The sequence below is a fragment of the Lissotriton helveticus genome, chromosome 3_1, assembly GCF_964261635.1.
Source record: "Lissotriton helveticus chromosome 3_1, aLisHel1.1, whole genome shotgun sequence".
Lineage (NCBI taxonomy): Eukaryota > Metazoa > Chordata > Amphibia > Caudata > Salamandridae > Lissotriton > Lissotriton helveticus.
The window spans coordinates 914,192,130-914,209,626 of record NC_136061.1 but is presented as its reverse complement, the minus strand read 5'-3'; the positions used below and the strand labels follow the sequence as shown (position 1 = coordinate 914,209,626).

General features: G+C 46.9%; 1 protein-coding gene and 1 long non-coding RNA gene across 4 annotated transcripts in view; one reads left to right on the top strand and one right to left on the bottom strand.

Annotated features, from left to right (window-relative positions):
• The window catches only part of LOC144823076 (uncharacterized), a 359,545-nt gene that overhangs the window by 303,398 nt on the left and 38,650 nt on the right, over positions 1-17,497 (bottom strand). The gene's annotated exons all lie outside the window — the stretch shown is intronic.
• LOC144823075 (cannabinoid receptor 1-like) overlaps positions 1-17,497 on the top strand; it is a 114,373-nt gene that overhangs the window by 69,102 nt on the left and 27,774 nt on the right. Inside the window, exon 1 of one of the 3 annotated variants that reach the window (XM_078681247.1) lies at positions 13,198-13,283. The exons of the other annotated variants lie outside the window; for them this stretch is intronic. The gene's annotated coding sequence lies outside the window, so the exon portion shown is untranslated. Of the gene's footprint in view, positions 1-13,197; positions 13,284-17,497 lie in introns of those variants that run through there. 3 annotated transcript variants of the gene reach the window in all.

Below are 17,497 nucleotides of genomic sequence, written 5' to 3'. Positions count from 1 at the left end.
GCATAGGGCCATGGGGAAATCGTCATCAGTCCCACCTTCAAATCACTCGCTCCACCTCAAGGGTAGTTGTTTCCAAGGTTGGTGTACTCCTGCCATCCAGACTCTGATGCACAGGCATCTACAGGAGAGTCTTTGGGGTGACCCATTCTCCATGCGTGCTTTCATTGCTTCCTGATACCTGTTGTGGAGTGGCTGCTGACACATCTCTTGGCGGGATTCCCCTCTCACGGCAATCCCTTGAGGCCCTTGCCCCTGGATTGCCACAGGACTGCATGGGCTGTGCAGGCCTCTCATAGGTATTGCCAAAGGGTCACTGAAGAACTGCCAACAGGGACATGTCCAAGCCTCATGTGTGATCCCTTGGGTGGATCATCCAATGCTCAAGATTGCTCTCACCAGCAAGCGCCAGGTTCACCGGTGCACACAGCTAGTTCCTGGGTGGCCAGTCTCCCATGGCACCAAATGTGCCTCATTGACCTCTGGGAATTTCATGGGCATAGGGCTAGACTCCAGATGTCTAGTGTTCCTTGGATGTTCTTAGGGATGCACTTGATTGCGATAACACTCACATTTCCTATTTTGTAATTTACGGTGTGCCACACACCAGTCTTTTCTTTTTCTTTGTGCTATAGTGCTGTGATCTCGTGCCCCACTTTTCTTCTCCTCTTCCATATTCTTTTCTTCCCTTCAGGCGAGGCCTCTCCAAGTGACGTGCACTTCATTTGGACTTTCCTGGTCACGTCCTACCACCTGCTCTTCTTTCTTTCCTTGTCAGGCCTCTCGCTGTGATCTTCTTTTCACAGGGACCATCCTGGTTGCGTCATGTTATTTCTATAGCACTCAAGTCTTTCTGGGGACCTCGCACAGGTCTCCTCTTTGTGGACCTCCCACAGGTCTCCTCTTTGTGATCCTCTCACAGGACTCCTCTTTGTGGACCTCTCACCGGACTCCTCTTTGTGGACCTCTCACCGGACTCCTCTTTGTGGACCTCTCAAGGGACTCCTCTTTGTGGACTTCTCACAGGACTCCTCTTTGTGGACCTCTGACAGGAGTCCTCTTTGTGGACCTCTCATGGGACTCCTCTATGTGGACCTGTGGACCCCTCACGGGACTCCTCTTTGTGGACCTCTCACACGACTCCTCTTTGTGGACCTCTCACAGGACTCCTCTTTGTGGACCTCTGACAGGAGTCCTCTTTGTGGACCTCTCATGGGACTCCTCTATGTGGACCTGTGGACCCCTCACGGGACTCCTCTTTGTGGACCTGTGGACATCTCACAGGACTCCTCTTTGTGGACCTCTCATGGGACTCCTCTTTGTGGACCTCTCGCGGGACACCTCTTGTGGACCTGTGGACCCCTCACGGGACTCCTCTTTGTGGACCTGTGGAACTCCCATGGGACTCCTCTTTGTGGACCTCTCACAGGACTTCTCCTTGTGGACCTCTCACAGGACTCCTCTTTGTGAACCTCTCACAGGTCTTCTCTTTGTGGACCTCTCACAGGTCTCCTCTTTGTGGACCTCTCACAGGTCTCCTCTTCGTGGACCTCTCACAGGACTTATCCTTGTGGACCTCTCACAGGACTCCTCTTTGAGGACCTCTCACAGGTCTCCTCTTCGTGGACCTCTCACAGGACTACTCTTTGCGGACATCTCATAGGACTCCTCTTTGTGGACCTCTGACAGGAGTCCTCTTTGTGGACCTCTCACAGGACTCCTCTTTGTGGACCTCTCACAGGACTCCTCTTTGTGGACTTCTCACAGGACTCCTCTTTGTGGACCTCTGACAGGAGTCCTCTTTGTGGACCTCTCATGGGACTCCTCTATGTGGACCTGTGGACCCCTCACGGGACTCCTCTTTGTGGACCTCTCACAGGACTCCTCTTTGTGGACCTCTCACAGGACTCCTCTTTGTGGACCTCTCACAGGACTCCTCTTTGTGGACCTTTCACAGGACTCCTCTTTGTGGACCTCTGACAGGAGTCCTCTTTGTGGACCTCTCATGGGACTCCTCTATGTGGACCTGTGGACCCCTCACGGGACTCCACTTTGTGGACCTGTGGACATCTCACAGGACTCCTCTTTGTGGACCTCTCATGGGACTCCTCTTTGTGGACCTCTCGCGGGACACCTCTTGTGGACCTGTGGACCCCTCACGGGACTCCTCTTTGTGGACCTGTGGAACTCCCATGGGACTCCTCTTTGTGGACCTCTCACAGGACTTCTCCTTGTGGACCTCTCACAGGACTCCTCTTTGTGGACCTCTCACAGGTCTCCTCTTTGTGGACCTCTCACAGGTCTCCTCTTTGTAGACCTCTCACAGGTCTCCTCTTCATGGACCTCTCACAGGACTTATCCTTGTGGACCTCTCACAGGACTCCTCTTTGTGGACCTCTCACATGTCTCCTTTTTGTGGACCTCTCACGGGACTCTTCTTTGTGGACCTCTTACAGGTCTCCTCTTCGTGGACCTCTCATGGGACTCCTCTTTGTGGACCTCTCACTGGACTCTTCTTTGTGGACTTGTTAGTGGACCTCTCACAGGACTCCTCTTTGTGGAACTCTTATGTGGACTCCTCTTTGTGGACCTCTCATGGCACTCCTCTTTGTGGACCTCTCACCGGACTCCTCTTTGTGGACCTCTCACAGGTCTCCTCTTTGTGGACCTCTCACAGGTCTCCTCTTTGTGGACCTCTCACAGGTCTCCTCTTCGTGTACCTCTCACAAGACTTATCCTTGTGGACCTCTCACAGGACTCCTCTTTGTGGACCTCTCACAGGTCTCCTCTTTGTGGACCTCTCACGGGACTCTTCTTTGTGGACCTCTTACAGGTCTCCTCTTCGTGGACCTCTCATGGGACTCCTCTATGTGGACCTGTGGACCCCTCACGGGACTCCACTTTGTGGACCTGTGGACATCTCACAGGACTCCTCTTTGTGGACCTCTCATGGGACTCCTCTTTGTGGACCTCTCGCGGGACACCTCTTGTGGACCTGTGGACCCCTCACGGGACTCCTCTTTGTGGACCTGTGGAACTCCCATGGGACTCCTCTTTGTGGACCTCTCACAGGACTTCTCCTTGTGGACCTCTCACAGGACTCCTCTTTGTGGACCTCTCACAGGTCTCCTCTTTGTGGACCTCTCACAGGTCTCCTCTTTGTAGACCTCTCACAGGTCTCCTCTTCATGGACCTCTCACAGGACTTATCCTTGTGGACCTCTCACAGGACTCCTCTTTGTGGACCTCTCACATGTCTCCTTTTTGTGGACCTCTCACGGGACTCTTCTTTGTGGACCTCTTACAGGTCTCCTCTTCGTGGACCTCTCATGGGACTCCTCTTTGTGGACCTCTCACTGGACTCTTCTTTGTGGACCTGTCACTGGACACTTATTAGTGGACCTCTCACAGGACTCCTCTTTGTGGAACTCTTATGTGGACTCCTCTTTGTGGACCTCTCATGGCACTCCTCTTTGTGGACCTCTCACCGGACTCCTCTTTGTGGACCTCTCACAGGTCTCCTCTTTGTGGACCTCTCACAGGTCTCCTCTTTGTAGACCTCTCACAGGTCTCCTCTTCGTGTACCTCTCACAAGACTTATCCTTGTGGACCTCTCACAGGACTCCTCTTTGTGGACCTCTCACAGGTCTCCTCTTTGTGGACCTCTCACAGGACTCTTCTTTGTGGACCTCTTACAGGTCTCCTCTTCGTGGACCTCTCATGGGACTCCTCTTTCTGAACCTCTCACGGGACTCCACTTCATGAACCTCTCACGGGACTCCCCTTCGTGGAGCCCTTCATGGACCTCTCACTCCCCTTTGTGTTCACCTGAGGATGCACTCCTTGCGCCTCATGGCTACGCCTTTGGAGCTTTTGCTCCTCCACTCAGGCAGGCTTTGTAGGGTCTGTCACACACTGTGACAACATGGTTCCTCTTCCTCATAGAGCTCTCTCACTCCCGGGCTTCTGCCGGTCATGTCTGAACTCCAGATACGGCCCTCTGCACACCTCTGATACTTCATGCTCTCGGTCTTGTTTAGGAGCACCCTCTGCTGTCGCCATGTGTACCCATCTTCACTTGGGGCACACTGCGCTATCTCCTCTCTTGCAGTGGCCTCCAACAACCATTGGGGGCACACATGAGGCACATATACTTCCTTCCTTTGTGGACTTGCTGCCTGGCTGCTGTTGGCATCTGTGGACTCATGCACCTTCCTTGGTTAGCTGCTTTGAGCTTCTTGGTATTCTCTGCCTTGGGATACATCGTCTCTCACCCATTCACAGTTCATGCTCCTGGGTACTGCCACCAGCTTCAACCATGTGCTGGGCAGCCTTCTAAGCGCTGTTGGCCTATTCCTGTTTCACAGGTGTACTCTGCTGCTGCGGAAACCATCCATGGCCACTAGGTGTCACTGCAGCCCACCTCATAGGCCCTGGAAGCATTTTTTTCCTCTGGCAAGGGCATCGGGGTACCAGCTTGGGGCTCTTTGAACTCTTCTCGGGGATGCCCAACCTCTCGCCTTTGCCTAGACCAATATAGTTAATTTGGTGGCATTGCAGGGCATTCTTTCTCCTGCCTGCCCCAACGCAAGGCACACATACTGTCCTCACTATTCCTCAGAGCTCATCGTACCTAATATTGCAAGTCTTTTTGCTTATGACTGCTCTGACTTCATCCCCTTTCAATCAAGGGGTTTGTTTAAGTGACAGGGTAAATACCTTTTTCTTTTTCTTCAGAGTCATCCCAATGCCATCTGGGCGGCCTTCATTAAAGTCACTTGTGAAGCCCTGGCGTGGAGTACTGAGCTACCGCTAGATGCCACAGCAGGCTTCCAGTGGCTCCACGCTCTCCCTCTCTTTCTTTATCGGGCCTTCCCCCCTCCCCAGGTAGCTAGGCCGGGCTGCCGTAACATAGTAGCATGGGCACAACGTGGCCACTCCCTCACGGCGCATCTCTATTACCCGGCGAGTGCCGGGCCCATCCAGGGCTGCCTCCTCACTCCTGACCACGCCCTCTCTTTACCTGCGGTGGGGCACCATCTCCAAAGGCTGCCACTTGACTGTAGGCAGCGGAAGACCTACCGTAGAGCAGCGCCCACTCCTCCTGCTCTAGTGTCTTATTGCAGTTCAAAACAACGTCTGCCGAACTCTGCCCCACATCCATACAGAGCAGAGAGCGGCCTCATTTTGTCCAGCTCTCACACTGCTGGGATGCCGACATTACACTCTTACTCTCCCTGAGACATCCACTCCCTCCTGTCCGCCGGTGGTCATGCTTACCTGGCAGCCTGCTCTGCTCAGTCAACCGTCTCTCCAGGCAATTTCTTTGTGCTCCCATAAAAGTGCGATGCACGGCACCAGGCTCTGTCGTCCTCCACCACCTCCTGCCAGTATCCTCATCACCGCTGGCCCCCTCTACCGAACTGGGGGTGCAGGTGCACCACCAATGCGGGAACCATCATCCTCGCATTTCAGAAGGCCACAAGCTGGTGGTGGTGCCTCTGGCATGGTTCATTCTTTCACCCTCCATGCAGCATTTTGGGGCCACAGCCAGGGCCGGACTGGCTACCAGGTGTTTTGGCATACTGCCGAGCTGGGGGCTGATGTCATTGCTGTGGGGGCGCAAATTTCGTTGATGGAGACCTGCATGTGCTTCGAAATAAACAAAACAAAACGAATTTCATTCAGCATACGCAGGTCCCCATCAACGAAATCAGCCCCCAACTCGGGAGTATGCCAAAACGCCGGGTAGTCAGTCCGGCCCTGGCCACAGCCTTCCTACATGCTGGGCAGTACTCCCTTGTTTCCAATGTAGGAGTTGGGGACCTAGGCCCCCATACAGTTAGAATGAGCACACAGACACCATGGTTTAATACAGGGCACAAGTCCCAAAAAAAAAAAGGGGGGAGACTAACCTAGTTAATCAGAATGCAAGTGGCATCACGGCACGTGACATCACAGTAAGTGCCATAATAAGAAGTGACATCAGATCTTAATCCTCACATATATGTTTACCATGTCCATCATGAGTACATTGGAACACATTTCGGGTATATAGGGAAACCCTCCTGATTTAGGCAGAAGATTCACACTTTTGTAAGCTACACATAAAAAAATGTTGTCTTTTGTCAGTGTAACCTCTACCTATAGTGCTTTAAAAGAAAAAATCGTGGTACTTAAATTATTTCAATACCTAATAGTGGTACTTAAATTATTTCAACGCCTCCTCGGGGTAGTAAGCACTCTATAAATTACATTTATTTTGTGTAAATACTGGGAAAGACCAACACATATGACTTTCTTACAGTGCATGCATATCGACCTAAACAGAGTCTGAACAAAGTGAAAAACTGCCTCTCTTAAGTATGGTGTGAAGCGCTAACAAAGTGTGATCCTTTGTTTCCCCTCTGCTGCATTTGCTTCTAAATGTGAGGCTCCTGACTGCTGCCAGCCAGGAGACTTGAACAAAAGGAGGCCTGCTAACCCCTCAGATTCGGACTTTTTGTTATGGGTCCAGCAGGAAGCTGAACAAACAAGCATTTGCAATGCAATAGGTCTCGCGTTAGGAAAGTTTGAGCTATTGGTATTGTAAATGACAATTTTTTTATTAATGTGTTGGTTTTGAAAATAGCGAAATGAATAGCTTTGTCATTGACAATGCCAATAGTTTTAACTCTCACAAATGTGACACCTATAGCATTTGTACTGCAATATGTGTTGTATTTACGTGACTTAGATGTATTAATATTATAAATAACAATGGCTTTTAATGTTTTTAAATGATTAATACTTAAATGAAAGTTATTGTTATCTATAATGGCAATAGCTTAAACTTTTGTAAATGACTTTTGTGAAGATTATGTTCAGTGTATTTTATTGTGACGAAAATCCAAGAACAGAAGTGAAATATTAACATCTTTTTGTGACATTTGTAATAAAGTTTGAAACATTGAGAGAACATATTTGAACCAGTTGTTGTTGAATGGTTGCACAGAGTGATGTTGTGGTGGTGACGAGTGATGCTGTGGCATGAAGTGATGCTGTGGTAGTGCATAGTGATGTTGCTGAGTGATGCTGTGGTGATGCGATAGATAGAGGGAGGGCGATAGATAGAGGGACGGCGATAGATGGAGGGAGGGCGATAGAAAGAGGGAGGGCGATTAGATAGAGTGAGGGAGGGCGATTAGATAGAGTGAGGGAGGGCGATTAGATAGAGTGAGGGAGGGCGATTAGATGGAGTGAGGGAGGGCGATTAGATAGAGTGAGGGAGGGCGATAGATAGAGTGAGTGAGGGCGATAGATAGACAGATAGACAGATAGATAGATAGATAGATAGATAGACAGACAGACAGATAGATAGACAGATAGATAGACAGATAGATAGACAGATAGATAGACAGATAGATAGACAGATAGATAGATAGACAGATAGATAGACAGATAGATAGACAGATAGATAGACAGATAGATAGATAGACAGATAGATAGACAGATAGATAGACAGATAGATAGACAGATAGATAGACAGATAGATAGACAGATAGATAGACAGATAGATAGACAGATAGATAGACAGATAGATAGACAGATAGATAGACAGACAGACAGATAGATAGATAGATAGATAGATAGATAGATAGATAGATAGATAGATAGATAGATAGATAGATAGATAGATAGATAGATAGAGTGAGGGCGATGGATAGATAGACAGATAGAGTGAGGGTGATAGATAGATAGATAGATAGATAGATAGATAGATAGATAGATAGAGTGATAGATAGATAGAGTGATGGCGATAGAGTGAGTGCGATAGATAGACAGAGTGAGGCGATAGATAGATAGACAGATAGATAGAGTGAGGGCGATAGATAGATAGAGTAAGGGTGATAGATAGATAGAGTGAGGGCGATGGATAGATAGAGTAAGGGTGATAGATAGATAGATAGAGTGAGGGCGATGGATAGATAGACAGATAGAGTGAGGGCGATCGATAGATAGATAGATAGATAGATAGATAGAGTGAGGGCGATCGATAGATAGAGTGAGGTCGATAGAGAGAGGGCGATAGATAGAGTGAGGGCGATAGATAGATAGATAGATAGAGTGAGGGCGATAGATAGATAGAGTGAGGGAGATAGATAGATAGATAGATAGATAGATAGATAGATAGATAGATAGATAGATAGATAGATAGAGTGATGGCGATAGAGTGAGTGCGATAGATAGACAGAGTGAGGGCGATAGAGTGAGTGCGATAGATAGACAGAGTGAGGGCGATAGATAGATAGACAGATAGATAGAGTGAGGGCGATAGATGGATAGAGTGAGGTCGATAGAGAGAGGGCGATAGATAGAGTGAGGGCGATAGATAGATAGATAGAGTGAGGGCGATAGATAGATAGATAGATAGATAGATAGATAGATAGAGTGAGGGCGATAGGTAGATGGAGGTGTAGAGAGAGAGGTAGAGAGAGGGTGTAGAGAGAGAGGGGTGTAGATAGAGATGTAGAGAGAAAGGGCTGTAGAGAGAGTGGGGTGTTGAAAGAGGGGGTGTAGAGAGAGGGGGGTGTAGAGAGAGGGGGGTGTAGAGAGAGGGGGTATAGAGAGAGGGGGGTATAGAGAGAGGGGGGTATAGAGAGAGGGGGGTATAGAGAGAGGGGGTGTAGAGAGAGGGGTGTAGAGAGAGGGGTTTAGAGAGAGGTGTGTAGAGAGAGAGAGGGGTGTAGAGAGGGGGAGGTGTAGAGAGGGGGTGTAGAGAGGGGGGTTAGGGGGGTGTAGAGAGGGGGTCTAGGGTGTTGTGTGTAAACAACAAGCTCTTGGCATTGCGCGGAGGGGGGCGGTGGAGAGAATTCCTTTGAAGTGTGAGTGTGGAGAGAGGCTCACAGGCTGCCGTTCGATGTGCATGTGCCTTCACACATGCACTGTAGGTAATCCGCCTGCTTGGTAGCATCTTTGAATGCCCTTTTACAATTCGCTGAGAATGCATGCGCGTTATCTCAGCGAGACCTAAAGAGAAAGAAAGCGGAACAAAATGATAAATGACAGGAAGGGTAGATTTGAAGTCACGAGAAATAAGAAAATGAGAAGGACAGTTAAAATACGAAAATATAAGGGAAGGGAAGAAAAGTGAGTCACAGAGGGATAACCAGATAATGTAGCGCGGAAGACAAGACACCGAGAGCAGAAGGAATAGATAGGGGGATAAGTAGGAGCTGAAAAGGGAAGCAAGGCGGAAAGGTCTCAAAATTAGACAAGGAGGAAAGGTGCTGCAAGAGAATGTCAGAAAGTACAGCGAAGTTAGAGATATGAAGGGGAAGACAGAGGAAGAGAGAGAGAAATAAATTACAAAATAGGGAAGAGACTAAAGGAAAAGTGAATGGAAAAGAACGAGGAAGTGTGTAAAGCTGGATGTCGAAAAGGAAAGAAGTGGTTAAATTCAGTCAAATGTGATAGAGAAATGTGAAAGTGGAAAAAGTGCAGGATAATGATATAGAGTTAAAATGAAGAGAGACGAAGACAGGACAGGAAATGATTATATGAAGAGAATAGGGGAATTCACAAAAAGGGAAAGGCAAAAGAGAGGGAAAGAAAGTCGAAAGCGAAGGGAAGAGACGGGTAAAAGAAAAGAATAGGTGAAACTGGTGAGAGAAGAGTGAAAGGGATGAGAGGGGCTAAGACACGGGAAAGTGGGGATTAACTTTAATATAAGGTAGAGTCAATAGAATGCAAAGAATGGGATGAGTGTGAGGGAAAGTAATATGATGATAAAGGCGAGGAGAGAAAGAGAAGGACGATAACGGTGAAAGGAAGAGAAAGCAGAATGTGAAAGACGTGAATTGAGAGAAGTAGAGGAGGGGTGATGCGAGGGGAAGTTACGGATAGAGAGAAAAGAGAAAGAACAGAATGCTGAGCATGAGATGGAGTGAAAGAGGAAGGGCATCGGAAGAGAAAGCGGAGACATGGTTAGAGAGGGAAAAAGAAAAGAAGGGAATGGCGATAGGGGAATAGGAAAATGGGAAATAATACAAGCAGAATATTAAAAGGGCATAGAAAGAACGCAACCACAGAGTCGGCGGGAAAGCGAAAGAGAAAAGGGTGCTCGGGTAAGGGAGACAGCGAACAACAAAGGGGCACCAAGGAGGGGGTTGAAGTGAAGGTGAGGAGAAACTGGAGAGTTTTGCTAGGTGCGCAGCAAGGCACAGCAATCTCGTCTGCAGAACGCGGAGCTCTCTGTGAGGGCTGCGTTAGTTTAAAAGGCACGTGGCCAAGGGGGGGGTAGACTCGCAACCCCCACACCTGCTGGAAGAGGTACCCTGTTGTCAGAATGGCACCTGTGCTGAGGCAGCGCCCCAGAAACAAGAGGTAGCAAAATTGTGTTTATGGAGGTGCCGGGGACGTTTGGGTGGCTGTCTAATCTCTCAGCGTCTAGGACCCCTCGTCCCTGGCCACAAGGGGGGGCGTGAAGAAGAGACAACGGAGGTTTTCATACACCGCAGATTCCAAACCCGATAATCAGCTGGGGGCTCAAGAGGGGCTTTGAAAGAAGCACCGCCTGGCAACGGGCAGCATAGGAGGGTGAGAAAGGGCTGAATTTGAAGGAGAATAAGTAGGAATTGAAGGACGCACAACTCAGGCGTTCTAAAAGTTAGGTTTTATGTTACGCTACGCTATGCTGTGCTTTGTTGTGTTGTGTTTTGTTGTGTTGTGTTGTGTTGTGGTGTGCTGTGTCGTCACACTATGCTGTGTTTGGTATGCTATGTTGCAATGCACTACGTTACGCTATGATGTGGTAGGTTCTGCTATTTACTTTATGTCACGCTATGTTACGTTTTGTGCATTTGGGCAGCCCATTTGTAAAGGTCTCGTAGCCTGTGGTTAGAGGAGGGGTGAGAGAGCGCCATGGGGAGCGGTTTGAGGGTTGGGGGAGAGGAGTAGAAGACGGCGATAGATGTCCAGCCCAGGTGGTAGGGTGGCAAGAATGTAGAAAAGCGGAGCTGGAGGGAAGGGTTTCCGGAAATGGAGAGAGCGCGAGGCAGATGCCTATGACTGCAGCGGTGATGGAAGAACGGGGCATGGGGCGGGTGGTAAGACTGAGGGGGGGGGAGCTGGCTAGGGAGAGGGGCAGAGGGTGCGATGGAGTGACTGGGTGGTGGAAGAGGTCTGGGCCCCGGGTGAGGCTGAAGGAGGATGGGGGGGCGTGGGAGCGGATTCCTTTGAAGTCTGATGCCGAGGCTCAGACAAATGGTGGTGTGCGAGCGGCTTCCTTTGAAGTCTGATGCCGAGGCATGGTGTGGGATGTGGCTGGCAATGACGTGCACGCACCTGGCTCACGTGAACTGTACGCGATCCGCAGCTAGGTAGACTTTTCGGACCACTTACTATAATTTCGACTATTCAATCTCTACGGGATAGAATAGGCGAGACCTAAAAAGCCCTGTCCCCGCCAGCACGTTGTTGCGGATCAAACCAGACACCAAAATGCAGGCGCTGCTGAATGTGTCCCGGTGTTTGCAAATTACACTGAGACGAATTCAGCATGTTCTTACAGTGGGGCCCAAGTTCTTGTCAGGGTGGACAGCGTCCACCCTGTGAAAATAGTGGGTGGACACCGTCTACCTGCGTGTACCCACCCCGATTCGTGCCCTGGTGTTATACCCTGGAACTGGCCCAGGGTAGGTGCTCCAATCCACTTTTATTAGCGGTCTCGCTTGATCGGTGACACCTGTGACAGATGGGTGCGTGGTGAGTGTGGAAGCCAGCCCTCAAGGGGCGGCTGCTGGAAACACATATTCTGGAAACACTAGACCATGACCAGCTGGTCAATACAGGTGTTAATACAGCAACAGCTATTTTGAGCGCATTGATTTGTCTATTTGTCACTATTTACTAGGTCACGTGAGTGTGCTTTCACAGTCTGCAGCAGCTGGAGTGGACCCCAGTAGCAGTCCCTCCTTGCCATAGCCGTTGTGCTCTGCCTCTGCAACTTCTTCTGCCAGAGGATCGTGGTGGCTATCCTGAGTGGAAAGCCCGTATCCGAAGTACAACAGCAGCTGCTGTAGCGCGGCATACGTTCAAAGCTTGCTGGCGTGGAGAGAGGTTCAAGTTAAAAAGTTTTCAAACTGCATTGCACCGAAGTTGCAAAAAACCGCAAAATAAAAAAAACTTTAAAAAATGTTTATTTCGAGGACGACACTTCATTCTATGGCTTCATCTGTAGGTAGTCCCTTTTCCAAACCTTCTGCGCGCCACCCAGACAGCCATGTGTTTATAGCTGAGGTTTGCATACAATTAGACTGTCACTGCATTATAAGACTTATTCTCCCAATCTCCCTTCTTCTTTTCCACTCGTGCGACCCTCGGTCAGCTGATGAGAGATATATGCAAATAAGGATCTAAGGGGCATATTATCAAGGGGCTTTATCTCCGCTTTTTTGGCTTTAAAAGCCCAGAAAGCGGAGATAAAATATCTCCCTATTACCAAACTGTCGCTAACACCAGTTAGCGACAGCTAATAGGAGATAGTGACCATCTTGGGCCCCGCTTTGCATGTCAGTGATATTTATCACTAATGACATGCAAAGTGGGCGTGCCAAGATGTTAGCGACTGAAAACAGTCGCTAACATCGCTATCTCCTATTACCAACTTTTGGAGATATTCGCGCTAAGCGCGAATATCTCCAAAAGCTAACACTTGCCCAGGAGCAGTTCTTAGCCATGTTATCCAATGGGAGGTGGATAACATGGCTAAGAGCATTTGCTCGATAATGCATGAATATCGCTGACTTTTCAGCGATATTCATGCATTGCGGCCGTTTTTTATCGCATTTGCGATAAACCTTGCTAATAGCAAGGTTTATCTGCGATAAAAATCGCCGATTTGCGGCGATAATTTTTGTCTCTAAATAAGTTAGAGACAAAAATTATCTCTATTGGTTGGTAATATGCCCCTAAATCTCCCGTTTGGAGAAAGGGCCTTTTCTTATGTAGTTATTTTTATCACATAAAAATGTAAACGCCAAAATATTTACCCTGTGAAACATTAGCTGTGAAGCTCTCTTCACTGTTTATTGTAGTTCGGCTTCCTTTTGCCTACAGATGAAGTCAAGCACCCGGGTGCCCTTTTCCAATTTAGTTTTTTTAACTCCGCACAGCTTCTTCAAATTAAGAGTAATTGAAGAAGCACGTGCAATGCTCCTACATAGAGCGCGTGCTGTACGCAGACATGGGCCCCGCATTACAGCAGCTAGACGTGTTTGTCAGAGCTCAGTAGGCAACTTGATCTCAGTAGGTCTCCAAATATATATTTTTTGCATTCTTTTCTGTTACAGCTTTCCTGTTTATTTATAGCCACGATCGACTTTGCAATTAATTAATTTTGGTCAAGTTGTAGCAAGCCACCGGTTTTCCAGATGTATCCTCTTTCCTGTAAATTATTAGACAGCTGAATTCTCACATTAATTTTTTTAAACTTTCCAGTAGTAGTCGGAGGATTGTTTCCCTGCGTGTTTACATGGTCTTTCGTTCTAGAGAGTTTGACTAATTACTGTCCTCGTGTGGAGTTTTTTAGTTCTTATGTTGATCCAAAACTTCCGCTTGTAATTTAATTTATACCGAACCTAAACAGGGATAGTGACCTATTATGTGTTGTCATGTACGTATGCCACGTATTCAAATCCACACCGCACAATAACACAGCGAACTAATCCAATCCAACTCCCATAATTTCACTACACACCACATACATACACTCCATAACACATAAGTAAAAAACATTGCCATTAACAATGCCAGTAGCTCGAATTCCAAGAAATGCGAGGCCTATTGCATTTCCAATGCTTGTTGTTGTTTTTTACTGTTGCGCGCTTTCTGTGTTGACTTAAAGTGGATGTCTGTAAAGTAAGAAGCAGTTCCTAGGTTCTGGATATTACTGTTGCAATACTCTCTCCCCGTCGAAAAGCGAAATAGCGTATAGTGAAATTTGGCAACGTTTTTACAGAAATCGATCCAAAAAAATGTAATGGCTTTTTTAGTTCTCGCCTAGCGTTTAAATATGGTTTTCAAACATTTAAATGGCTTTTCTGAATGAAATTACATATTGTATGTAGTGAAGTATGGCCTTGGAATAGCCCCAATTTAATGAAAGTGTGCGTGGAAGAACATCTATTAAATCTGTAGAACGTTAATGGTTAATAATATGTATTTCGCAAAGATGAGCTTAAGTTTGCTCATCTGTTATGATCTTGAAGCCTAAACGAAAGGTTTTTTTTGGATGATTTTATTCATATATACTCACCCACCACATACAAAAACTCACTCATTCACAACCACTCACACACAGTTTAATTCAGATAGGTTGCACACTTACCTCATGTGGATAGCTGGAAAAGGGCAAACCTGGACTTGAACTGGGCCTTTTAGACAAATGTTGGGCACCCCTTATGCACAGTAAACTTTGGAGAGTCAGAAAAAGTCTGTTTCATGCACACAATGAAGACTCGCAAACATGAGACAAGGTTGCAGATAACAAATTTGAGGACGGAGTTCGTTTTTCACAGATCAACTAAAGACATTCAAGCACTGATCTTATGGGTAGGATATCTTAATTTCACAGCTTTGTCAGTAGGTGGGCATTATAACATAAAATACTTGTCTGCCGAGTACTCACTGCCCAAAGGAGGCCTTTTGTTAATTAAAAGAATTAGCCCATAACTGCAGGCACCTTTATCCACGGAACCTCAAGGCCATCGGGATTATACCATCTCTAAGTTATGTTTTCGAAAATGTAGTGGATGCCCAGGTTTCCTTAGTGCGCTTTGGTCCTTGAAAAGCCAGTGAAATACGTGAAGCGCACATGCTACTTAACCATAATAAATACTGTAGCTTGGATGATTACGTCAAACTTGCCAAATAGACAAAGGTGGGAGACGGGTAGAGACAGTAGTGTGCATGAAAATGAATTCCCTGCCTGTCCCTCATTTAAATGCCCAGCTGAATGGTGATCATCCAGGGCAAGGCAGTTGGTGATCACCTCCTCTGCTGCCTGCAGGCATGTTCTGGAAGATACACTCTTGGCTTGGGTGTCACCTTGTAAATAAAGTGGATTTCTTTTTCCCGCTTTGCCTCAGACACACTCTTAAGAAAAGCGGATTTTGAACCTGTGAACTTGGCTATTAATGAGCTGGAAAATCCTGTACATATCCAGACATAATGATGTACTTTATTGTGAACCTGTAAACATGGTTAATGAGTTGGGGGGAAAAAATGTTTATACATATCCTGACCTAATGATGCACTTTATCGTGAAATTGTTTTAACTTACATTTTTAATAATTCTAAGTTTTGTTTTATGGTTGTAAAAAAACAGTGTGATTGACTGCGCAGGTTCTGATTGGACCCTGCCCTTTCAATCAGACGATCGCAGGGTATCCAAACCCCCAAACAGCTCTAAAGTAATGCAAATGAGCCGCTGCTGAATTATTCACCAGCATCTCCGTTCATTGCTATACTCGCTCACTCATCCACCCTGATGGCCTTCTCTTTCTTTTGCAACAGTTGAGCAGAGCACTTTATGTGCAGTCGGCAACGAGGCCGAGCCTGTCCTGCCTGGCTGCCCCCAAGAGTGCTTGTACTCTCCCAGACCAAAGAAAAGTTCCGGTACTCCAAAGGAGATAGTTCAAAAGTACGAGAATTGGTACCAGTGAGTACCGGCCCACTTAAAGCACTGCGCCTTAACACAGGGCGAATCCATACTTAGTCATGTTGGCACGCCTAAGGACATCACTAGCTGAACCGATCTGAGGCCTCTACAATCGAGAGAGTCTTGGAGGACATGGAAAGACGTATCACAAATAGAGGGGGAGATGTAAAGCGCACTTGGCCAACCCTACTCAACCGTAATGGATGGCAGAACATGCAGCTTGGAAGACTGACTTGCCAGCGAATGGTTCCAGTGGCCCCATGTTTCTGCATTTGAACCTTGCAGGCTAGAAGATTATCCTGCAGGATGGCAAGAAACTGAGCCATCACTGTGGTTTGTGGCCAAACTGTGGGTCTGGGATCCAGATGTCGAGAAGTCACACAGTTGTTGCGCTTGCCTCAAGGAGGAGTAAGATTTTAGTGCAAATCAATCTACAATCCTTTGTAGATAGGGATTTACGTCGAAACCCATGGGTGGTTGCATGGGAAACACACATGCACCACCTATAGAATGCCACTTTGATGCGTAGTAACACAAGGCAGAGCATTGAGCAATTTTGAGTTGCTCTCGGTTACTATCCAAGGCAAATCCCGATTTGCGTTAACTATTAAATCTGACCTGAACACTTTGAATCGAATTTGCATTAGAGAAGTAACAGTGTTTCTTAATCTGGACTTTTACTTTTTTCTGTCCTGAAACCGTATGGGAGTACATTTTATTCAAGGAGAGTGACCTTGTCATAATGATGAGTGCCCTCGTTTAACACACTGTGCAGAATTGGCAAATCGAATATTACCCAGCTCTGTTTCGGATTATTACTGCCTTGAAGAATCCTTCTCCAATAAAAATATAAAAAATAAATGCTATGCTCTCTTAGGTCCACCTTAATGCAACACGGGTGCAACAAAAATGATCTGCCTGCACACATGGCTCATCCTTATTCACAGAATAAATATCTGGGAGCCGATGGAATTTTCCATTCTATTACGTTTTGAAGGGTGGAGTAGGAACATGGGTACTCCCAGGCAACAGTGGGGGTATTCACAGGGAAGGTGGTGAATATTCACAAAGGCATAACTACTGCTTTTCAGACCTTCAGTGGTTTTCACGCTCCACATAAAAGTAGTGACACAAAAGACTGCCACACGGGTACTAATGTACATTTTGTGCCATTCTTACAATTGAAGATTCTGTACCCAGACAACAACCCATGGCGGTAGCAGTATGGCAGTAAGAGCACCTGAAGTACTTGACCTGAGTATATTTCCATGAGACTTCCTATAGATTTTTGTGAACACCCAGAAAGCCAGAAGGGTACTTGAATTGTAGGACTAAACACATTACGAGCAGATTTTATACTTCAAAAATATTGTTCATGAAATGTTTTGTCGTAATTAACTGTACTTTGTGAATCAGAGAATGCTAGGGTGTGCACCCAGCTCTGGTTGGGGGGTTGTTTCACAACAAAAAATTCAAATTAGTAATAGCTTCAAATGATGAATACCAATGGCCCTTCTCACAAAAGTAAATTTACATGTGCCTCCATTATTGTCTATGGAAGTGAGTTGCAATATCTGAGCGGTCATGTGTTCTAGACTTACTCTAAGGCAGGGATGGGGTACATTTACTAGGGTTATGTGACATTTTGGGCTATTTTACCCGTGGAAGTCTATTTTGTGAATAGCAAATCTCCTACTCTTTTGTGGATGGGTGTTTGAATTAATATGTTCCGCCCTAACATCTCATTACCCCTAATAACTCCTACCTAATCACCTCACATTTAGTAGTAAGTTTTCAACTT